Source organism: Oncorhynchus gorbuscha, linkage group LG25, assembly GCF_021184085.1.
Source record: "Oncorhynchus gorbuscha isolate QuinsamMale2020 ecotype Even-year linkage group LG25, OgorEven_v1.0, whole genome shotgun sequence".
Lineage (NCBI taxonomy): Eukaryota > Metazoa > Chordata > Actinopteri > Salmoniformes > Salmonidae > Oncorhynchus > Oncorhynchus gorbuscha.
In genome coordinates, this window is record NC_060197.1 from 11657103 (window position 1) to 11667920 (window position 10818).

Genomic DNA, 10818 nt, shown 5'->3' on the forward strand with positions numbered 1-10818 from the left:
GAGCGAGAGAGTGAGAGAGGGAGGGGGAGAGAGAGGGATAGAAAGAGGGAAAGAACCTAATAAGACCAGCAGAGGGAAACGAATAGAAGGGGAAGCACAGGGACAAGACATGATAATTAATGACAAAACATGACACACATAGACACCTAGAATAGCTGGACATACAAAGGTCAGAGGGATATACAAAGGAGGGGGTCAGCCAAATGACCAACTGATGGATTACAGACATCAATCACATCACAGGGGAGACACATAAGTCTGTTTGATCTTAGACAACCATATGAAGAGAAGGTGACACATGGGCGCCAGGACAGCTGGACACACTAGAACTAGAGGAGACACACAGTCTGCTGATCCGAGATAAAAGACACACATACAAAAGAACACATGAAGTAAATTACAGGGTCAAAGCATAGGCCATAGGATAGAGGGACGTATATTATCTTTAGGTCAAAGCAAGGGTCTTGTCATCATTATAATCTGACGGAAAGCAGATGTGGGCGTTATTGGGCTGAACAAGAAGGATGCACGGATTGGGATGTACCTGCATTTGCATGGGGGATGGACTGATGATGTATGTATGTATATAAAATGAGAGCAAGAGCTCTGGAAAGGTGTGTGTTCTGCGGACCACTCCGGCTTGCGATACTCTTGTATTAAAAGTCTATTGAATTCACGGGTTCGTGAAAGCGTCGTATTTGAAATGATTAGCCACGACAATTCATAGATGAACAGTGCCATTATACCCATCCCCTGGGGGAAACTATCACTACAGGAAACTCCCAATAAGGTATATAGTAGTTTTCCTACACACTGAAGTGTTCGCAGATTAGAGAAACTAAACCTCTGTCGGAATCTGTGTTATATATCACTAATCACCTGTTAAACCAGGGGTGTCAAAGTCAAATGGACGGAGGGCCAAATAAAAAATTTAGCTACAAGCCGAGGGCCGGACTGTTCGAATGTTCATTGAAAATTTTTTAAATGACGCATATAGTCTAGTGAACCTAATTGAACCTACTGAAAACCTAACAAATATATTCCAATATGATCAGATAAATAAAGCAATATTTTCTTATGGCTCTGTCAGTAATCTTTAATTTTCAACAGACACAAAAGACAAATTTCCTTTATATAAAAATCCCCATAACATGAACATTAAATGAAAGAAACCGGTATTCAAGGCACCATCAGTAGCCTATATTTTCTATTTTAGCAAAAGTGGGCTAAATTTACTTCAAAGAAAAAAACAATAATAGCAATTTTCTATCATCCACTCAACTTGGTTTTAAATGCCTTCACTGTACTGTACATATCAGAGATGACACGATCCCGACCCTGCAGCTGCAAGTTCATTGCATTCAGATGACTCGTAATGTCACACAGAAAAGCCATTTCACACAGAAACATTTCGTCTCGGAGTTGTGTTGTGTCTTTCCCTTTGCTGTCCAAGAACAGACAAATCTCCTCACGAAGCTCGAAACATCTTTGAAGCACCTTTCCCTGGCTTAGCCATCGCACCTCTGTGTGATAAGGCAAATCACCATGCTCCATTTCTAACTCCGTCAGAAATGCCTTGAACTGGCGGTGATTCAAACCTTTGGCTCTGATAAAGTTAACTGTGCGCGTGATGATGCTCATTACATGCTCCATTTTCAAGGCTTTACCGCACAACGCTTCCTGGTGTATGATACAATGATAAGCTGTCAGCTCACCTGTCGCGTTTTCCTCTTGCATCTTTTCCCGTATCTTCTCCACCAGTCCGCTCCTGTGTCCACACATCGCAGGTGCTCCGTCGGTTGTCAAACCCACGAGTTTTTCCCAAGGCAGCTCCATCTCATTTACACATCTTGACACCTCTTCATACAAATCATGCCCCGTAGTTGTGCCATGCATAGGACGTAAAGCCAAAACTCCTCTGTCACGCTTAGGCTGGAGTCCACTCCGCGGATGAAAATTGACAACTGGGCAATGTCAGAAATGTCGGTGCTCTCATCCACAGCCAAGGAATATGCAATGAAATATTTTCCCTTTTTCACAAGCTGCTCTTTTAGATTGATGGACAACTGGTCTACTCTCTCGGCAATGGTGTTTCTGCTCAGACTCACATTTAAAAAGAGTTGCCTTTTTTCTGGGCAAACTTCGTCACAAACTTTAATCATGCAGTTTTTGATGAAATCCCCCTCCGTAAATGGCCGGGCTGATTTAGCGATCTCTTCTGCCAAAATAAAACTGGCCTTGACAGCAGCCTGGCCTTGTGATTTGGCTTTTTTGAACAGAGCCTGTCGAGATTTGAGGCCTCGTTTTAATTCCTCTGCCTTTTGTAGCCTTTGTTCCATGTCCATATTCTTGTTTTTGTCCGCGTGTTTCGTTTCATAATGTCGTCTCAGATTATACTCTTTCAGTACCGCCACACTTTCTCCACACAGAAGACACACAGGTTTTCCAGCTACCTCCGTGAACAAATACTCCGACTCCCACCTTGTTTGAAACCCCCGGTTCTCAGTGTCCACCTTCCGTTTTGCCATTTTTGATGGGTATCTGAAAGTTAATTTTACTGTGATGCTGACAACTGCTGTGCCAATAAATATTGAAATGAAGCAGCCTACTGCTCGGTGCGTCACCGTTGCATTGTGGGAAATGTAGTATTGGTGCGTGTAAAAGATCTGCGGGCTGCCGGCTTGCTGCGGTCTGCGGGCCGGTTCTAATAACAAATCAAGATCATCCCAGGGGCCGTAAAAAACCTTCTCACGGGCCGGATGTGGCCCGCGGGCCTTGACTCTGACATATGTGTGTTAAACCATCCACTCTACCTCTGACAGATTTGAGAGCGTAACACATGCTATTTAGCAGACACATTTATCCGATGCGTGCATACCTTTTTACGCATGGGTGACCCCAGCAAAGTTGGAACCCATAGCCTTTGGCATTCCAAACGCCATGCTCTACCAACTGAGCCACACAGGACCACATTTGAAATAACAGAAGACAACTAACCAACAGCACTCTCACCCTCCTAGTATGTTGGGTCATACATTTTTTATGTCCACAAAATGTTATACAGCTGCTGCTGGTCCTCCGCTGCTCCCCCTCCTGAGATCATAAAATAGAACTTGGTATCCTAGTTGACCTTTTTGAAGCTAAGGCCGATAGCTGTAATCAGCTATAGACACATTCAAATCAGAGTTTACTCTGACCCAGAGGGTGGAGATGTTTTGACCAGTGTCACGCCTTGGTCTTAGTATTTTGTGTTTTCGTTATATATTTGGTCAGGCCAGGGTGTGACATGGGTTTATTTTGTTGTGTTTCGTATTGGGTTTTTTGTAGGCATTGGGATTGCGGCTGAGTAGGGGTGTCTAGAGTAGGCTTGGCTGCCTGAGGCGGTTCTCAATCAGAGTCAGGTGATTCTCGTTGTCTCTGATTGGGAACCATATTTAGGTAGCCTGGGTTTCACTGTGTAGTTTGTGGGTGATTGTTCCTGTCTCTGTGTTAGTTATATCACCAGATAGGCTGTGTAGGTTTTCGCTTTCCATTTGTTGTTTTTGTATTGTTCGTGTTTTTTCCTTTATTAAAGATGTATCGAACTTACCACGCTGCATTTTGATCCGACTCTCCTTCAACAGACGAACGCGTTACAGAATCACCCACCACACCCGGACCAAGCAGCGTGGTAACAGGCAGCGACAGCAGGAGCAGCGAAGGTTGTTACACTTGGGAGGAGATACTGGCTGGAAGAGATCGCCTCCCATGGGAACAGGTGGAGGCACTTAGGAGAGCGGAGGCGACGATACGAGGGAACACGGTTGGCAAGGAAACCAGAAAGTCAGCCCCCTGTTAATTGTGAGGAGCAGCGATCAAAGGACTTCTGGACTTGGGAGGAGATATTGGACGGAAAGGGACCCTGGGCACAGCCTGGTGAATATCGACGCCCCAAAGAAGAACTGGGGGCGGGGAAAGTGGAGAGGCGCTAATATGAAGAGGCAGCACGACGACGCGGATGGAAGCCTGAGAGTCAGCCCCAAAAATGTATTGGGGAGGGGGCTCACAGGGAGTATGGCTATGCCAGGTAGGAGACCTGTGCAAACTCCCTGTGCTTACCGGGGGGCTAGAGAGACCGGGCAGGCACCGTGTTATGCTATGGAGTGCACGGTGTCTCCAGTGCGGGTGCATAGCCCAGTGCGGTACATACCAGTTCTTCGTATTGGCCGGGCTAGAGTGGGCATCGAGCCAGGTAAGATTGGGCAGGCTTGGTGCTCAAGAGCTCCAGTGCGCCTGCACGGTCCGGCCTATCCAGAGCCACCTCCACACACCAGTCCTCCGGTGGCAGCTCCCCGCACCAGGCTTCCTGTGCGTGTCCTCGATCCAGTACCACCAGTTCCAGCACCACGCACCAGGCCTTCAGTGCGCCTCGCCTGTTCAGCACAGCCAGAGCCTTCCTTCCCTCTAGCGCTGTCGGAGCCTCCCGCCTGTTCAGCGCAGCCAGCGCTTTTCTCCTCTCCTGCGCTGCCGGAGTCTCCTGCCTGTTCAGCACAGCCAGAGCCTTCCTTCCCTCTAGCGCTGTCGGAGCCTCCCGCCTGTTCAGCGCTTCCAGAGCCTTCCTCCTCTACAGCGCTGCCGGAGCCTCCTGCCTGTTCAGCGCAGCCTGAGCTGCCAGTCTGCATGGAGCAGCCTGAGCTGTCAGACTGCATGGAGCAGCCAGAGCTGCCAGTCTGCATGGAGCAGCCAGAGCTGCCAGTCTGCATGGAGCAGCCAGAGCTGCCAGTCTGCATGGAGCAGCCAGAGCTGCCAGTCTCCATGGAGCAGCCAGAGCTGCCAGTCTGCATGGAGCAGCCAGAGCTGCCAGTCTGCATGGAGCAGCCAGAGCAGCTAGATCCGCCAGTCAGCCATGATCTTCCAGATCTGCCAGTCAACCAGATTCTTCCAGATCTGCCAGTCAACCAGATTCTTCCAGATCTGCCAGTCAACCAGACTCTTCCAGATCCGCCAGCCAGCCAGGATCTGCCGGAGCCAACTACCTGCCTGAGCTTCCTCTCAGTACTGGGCTTCCTCTCAGTCCCGGGCTTCCCCTCAGTCCCGGGCTTCCCATCAGTCCCAGGCTTCCCCTCAGTCCCGAGCTTCTCCTCAGTCCCGAGCTTCCCCTCAGTCCCGAGCTCCCCCTCAGTCCCGAGATCCCCCTCAGTCCCGAGCTTCCCCTCAGTCCCGAGCTGCCCCTCAGTCCAGTGGGGTCCTTGGTGAGGGTTATTAGGCCAAGGTTGGCGGCGAGTGTCGCCAATCAAAGGACTCGTTACAGGGGGACTAAGACTTGGTTGGAGTGGGGTCCACGTCCCGAGCCGGAGCTGCCACCGTGGACAGACGCCCACCCGGACCCTTCCCTATGGGTTTAGGTGTGCGGCCGGGAGTCCGCACCTTGGGGGGGGGGGGGGGTTCTGTCACGCCTTGGTCTTAGTATTTTGTGTTTTCGTTATATATTTGGTCAGGCCAGGGTGTGACATGGGTTTATTTTGTTGTGTTTCATATTGGGGTTTTTGTAGGCATTGGGATTGCGGCTGAGTAGGGGCCTGAGGCGGTTCTCAATCAGAGTCAGGTGATTCTCGTTGTCTCTGATTGGGAACCATATTTAGGTAGCCTGGGTTTCACTGTGTAGTTTGTGGGTGATTGTTCCTGTCTCTGTGTTAGTTATATCACCAGATAGGCTGTGTAGGTTTTCGCTTTCCGTTTGTTGTTTTTGTATTGTTCGTGTTTTTTCCTTTATTAAAGATGTATCGAACTAACAACGCTGCATTTTGGTCCGACTCTCCTTCAACAGACGAACGCCGTTACAACCAGTGTCGAAGCAATTGGAGAGCGAATAGAGATAAGATGAGTATGTAATGAGTGGTTTGTCCTTCAGTAGATTGGTACAGACCTTCAGAGGCACGTGTGTCTCCCCACATGCACGTGTGAGTCTATTAAACCTTTTAAAATATAAAAACGTGTTTGCTTTATCCTGTTATCCAGCATTTTCCACACCTTGAAAAAATGTATTATTCTCAACAAGACCAGTAGCCATACATGAGTTTTAGGTCTGTAAATATAGGGACAAAATACAGAGTAACAACCTAATGCATACAAACGTGTTACTGTTTTATTCATCTGCTGCTGGTCCTCCGCTGCTCCCCTCCTTTCCTTACAACGGCAGTACCATCTATCACAGTTGCCATGTATACGCCGTGGGAACAGGAGGACAGCTGGTCTGACCTTGAACTAGCCTCAGCTAGACAGCTGGCCTGACCTCAGAAACAATAGATTAAATTACATGCACCGACCTCACCATGAAATGCTTACTTACAAGGCCTCATTTATCAATCGAGCGTAGGCACAAATCTGTGTAAACCATGAGTGGGATGGGAACGTGGACAATAACAGTTAGCCTATCTATTGTTTCAGAGACTGTAGCCAGTTCAAGGCCAGACTAGCTCTCCTCCTGTTCTCACAGTGTATACAGTTAGCCCATCTTGTGAATGTGTGAGGAACGTAGAGCTCTCACACATACACACGCGGGGAGGTACACAAAATGTACACGCGAACGTATGCAGTAATACACCCAGGCCTCACCTCTGTCCCCAGTGCCCCACTTGAGTATTGGGTCTACAGCATAGATGGCCTGGGAGGAGGGGTAGGCACACACACCTCAGGGGGGCCGGCCCGGGACGAGGCTGCCTGGAAGAGCTCTGCAAATGTCTTGAACAACTCCCTCTGAGAGAGAGGAGAGAAGGGGGAGAGGTAAAACGTGAGAAGGAGGTAGAGAGAGAAATAAACAAAGGGAGGAGGTAGGCAGAGAAAGATGAGGTGGAGATAAGGGATAGAGGGACAGAGGTAGAGGATGGGAGTAGAGAGAGAACAATAACAACTGTATTATGTACAGTGTTGGGGGTGTCGGGGTAGGTTCCTTGTTCCTTGTCAATCATTGGCTTATTGGTGAAAACAGCAGGCAGGCAATATTTTTTTAAAGTAAACATATCAAACCGTTATTAATGCAATTGCAGACAGATGTTAGCAATAGAAACACAGCATGTATGTCTCAGAGTACGTTCTGCAACCAACCAAAGGGCACAGCTGATTATATACATGTGATCACCTACCTCATGTCATGTTTGTCATTTATTATCATGTCTTGTCCCTGTGCTCCCCATTCTATTCGTTTCCCTCTGCTGGTCTTATTTGGTTCTTTCCCTCTTTCTATCCCTCTCTCTCCCCCTCCCTCTCTCACTCTCTCGCTCTCTCTTCTCTCTATCGTTCCGTTCCTGCTCCCAGCTGTTCCTATTCCCCTAATCATCATTTAGTCTTCCCACACCTGTTCCCGATCCTTTCCCCTGATTAGAGTCCCTATTTATTCCTTTGTGTTCCGTTCCTGTCCCGTCGGTTCCTTGTTTAGTATTCACCATGCTGTGATTGCGTTTCGCCCTGTCCTGTCGTGTTTTTTGCCTTCATCAGATGCTGCGTGTGAGCAGGTGTCTCTGTCTACTACGGCCTGCGCCTACCCGAAGCGACCTGCAGTCTGTGGCCGCTTCTCTTGTTATTCCCCTCTACAGACTAGAGGATTTCTGTTATTCCCTGTTTGGACTTGAATAAACTCTGTTTCTGTTAAGTCGCTTTTGGGTCCTCTATCACCTGCATGACAGAAGGAACCGACCAAGGAATGGACCCAGCGACTTCAGACGCTCGTTACACTGCCGTCAAGATCCAAGGAGCCATGCTCGGCAGACACGAGCAGGAATTGTCTGCTGCTCGCCATGCCGTGGAGAACCTGGCCGCTCAGGTTTCCGACCTCTCTGGACAGTTCCAGAGTCTACGTCTCGTGCCACCTGTTACTTCCTGGCCTGCCGAGCCTCCAGAACCTAGGGTTAATAACCCACCTTGCTACTCCGGGCAGCCCACTGAGTGCCGCTCCTTTCTCACGCAGTGTGAGATTGTGTTCTCTCTCCAACCCAACACATACTCTAGAGAGAGAGCTCGGGTTGCTTACGTCATTTCACTCCTTACTGGCCGGGCTCGAGAATGGGGCACAGCTATCTGGGAGGCAAGGGCTGATTGCTCTAACAAGTTCCAGAACTTTAAAGAGGAGATGATTCGGGTTTTGACCGTTCAGTTTTTGGTAGGGAGGCTTCTAGGGCCCTGGCTTCCTTATGCCAAGGTGAACGGTCCATAACGGATTATTCTATTGAGTTTCGCACTCTTGCTGCCTCTAGTGAGTGGAACGAGCCGGCGCTGCTCGCTCGTTTTCTGGAGGGACTCCACGCAGTGGTTAAGGATGAGATTCTCTCCCGGGAGGTTCCTTCAGATGTGGACTCTTTGATTGCTCTCGCCATCCGCATAGAACGACGGGTAGATATTCGTCACCGGGCTCGTGGAAGAGAGCTCGCATCAACGGTGTTTCCCTGCTCCGCATCGCAACCATCTCCCTCCTCTGGCTTTGAGACTGAGCCCATGCAGCTGGGAGGGATTCGCATCTCGACTAAGGAGAGGGAACGGAGGATCACCAACCGCCTGTGCCTCTATTGCGGAGTTGCTGGACATTTTGTTAATTCATGTCCAGTAAGAGGCCAGAGCCCATCAGTAAGCGGAGGGCTACTGGTGAGCGCTACTACTCTGGTCTCTTCATCTAGATCTTGTACTACTATGTCGGTCCATCTACGCTGGACCGGTTCGGGTGCTACATGCAGTGCCTTGATTGACTCTGGGGCTGAGGGTTGTTTCATGGACGAAGCATGGGTTCGGAAACATAACATTCCTTTCAGACCGTTAGACAAGCCTACGCCCATGTTTGCCTTAGATGGTAGTCATCTTCCCAGTATCAAATTTGAGACACTACCTTTAACTCTCACAGTATCTGGTAACCACAGTGAGACTATTTCTTTTTGATTTTCCGTTCACCGTTTACACCTGTTGTTTTGGGTCATCCCTGGCTAGTATGTCATAATCCTTCTATTAATTGGTCTAGTAATTCTATCCTATCCTGGAACGTTTCTTGTCATGTGAAGTGTTTAATGTCTGCCATCCCTCCCGTTTCTTCTGTCCCTACTTCTCAGGAGGAACCTGGCGATTTGACAGGAGTGCCGGAGGAATATCATGATCTGCGCACGGTCTTCAGTCGGTCCCGAGCCAACTCCCTTCCTCCTCACCGGTCGTATGATTGTAGTATTGATCTCCTTCCGGGGACCACTCCTCCTCGAGGTAGACTATACTCTCTGTCGGCTCCCGAACGTAAGGCTCTCGAGGATTATTTGTCTGTGTCTCTTGACGCCGGTACCATAGTGCCTTCTTCTTCTCCGGCCGGGGCGGGGTTCTTTTTGTTAAGAAGAAGGACGGTACTCTGCGCCCCTGCGTGGATTATCGAGGCTGAATGACATAACGGTTAAGAATCGTTATCCGCTTCCCCTTATGTCATCAGTCTTCGAGATTCTGCAGGGAGCCAGGTGCTTTACTAAGTTGGACCTTCGTAACGCTTACCATCTCGTGCGCATCAGAGAGGGGGACGAGTGGAAAACGGCGTTTAACACTCCGTTAGGGCATTTTGAGTACCGGGTTCTGCCGTTCGGTCTCGCCAATGCGCCAGCTGTTTTTCAGGCATTAGTTAATGATGTTCTGAGAGACATGCTGAACATCTTTGTTTTTGTCTATCTTGACGATATCCTGATTTTTTCTCCGTCACTCGAGATTCATGTTCAGCACGTTCGACGTGTTCTACAGCGCCTTTTAGAGAATTGTCTCTACGTAAAGGCTGAGAAGTGCTCTTTTCATGTCTCCTCCGTTACTTTTCTCGGTTCCGTTATTTCCGCTGAAGGCATTCAGATGGATTCCGCTAAGGTCCAAGCTGTCAGTGATTGGCCCGTTCCAAGGTCACGTGTCGAGTTGCAGCGCTTTTTAGGTTTCGCTAATTTCTATCGGCGTTTCATTCGTAATTTCGGTCAAGTTGCTGCCCCTCTCACAGCTCTTACTTCTGTCAAGACGTGTTTTAAGTGGTCCGGTTCCGCCCAGGGAGCTTTTGATCTTCTAAAAGAACGTTTTACGTCCGCTCCTATCCTCGTTACTCCTGACGTCACTAGACAATTCATTGTCGAGGTTGACGCTTCAGAGGTAGGCGTGGGAGCCATTCTATCCCAGCGCTTCCAGTCTGACGATAAGGTTCATCCTTGCGCTTATTTTCTCATCGCCTGTCGCCATCTGAGCGCAACTATGATGTGGGTAACCGTGAACTGCTCGCCATCTGCTTAGCCCTAGGCGAATGGCGACAGTGGTTGGAGGGGCGACCGTTCCTTTTGTTGTTTGGACAGACCATAAGAACCTTGAGTACATCCGTTCTGCCAAACGACTTAATGCCCGTCCAGCTCGTTGGGCGTTGTTTTTCGCTCGTTTCGAGTTTGTGATTTCTTACCGTCCGGGTAGCAAGAACACCAAGCCTGATGCCTTATCCCGTCTGTTTAGTTCTTCTGTGGCTTCTACTGATCCCGAGGGGATTCTTCCTTATGGGCGTGTTGTCGGGTTAACAGTCTGGGGAATTGAAAGACAGGTTAAGCAAGCACTCACGCACACTGCGTCGCCGCGCGCTTGTCCTAGTAACCTCCTTTTCGTTCCTGTTTCCACTCGTCTGGCTGTTCTTCAGTGGGCTCACTCTGCCAAGTTAGCTGGTCATCCCGGTGTTCGAGGCACTCTTGCGTCTATTCGCCAGCGCTTTTGGTGGCCGACTCAGGAGCGTGACACGCGCCGTTTCGTGGCTGCTTGTTCGGACTGCGCGCAGACTAAGTCGGGTAACTCTCCTCCTGCCGGTCGTCTCAGACC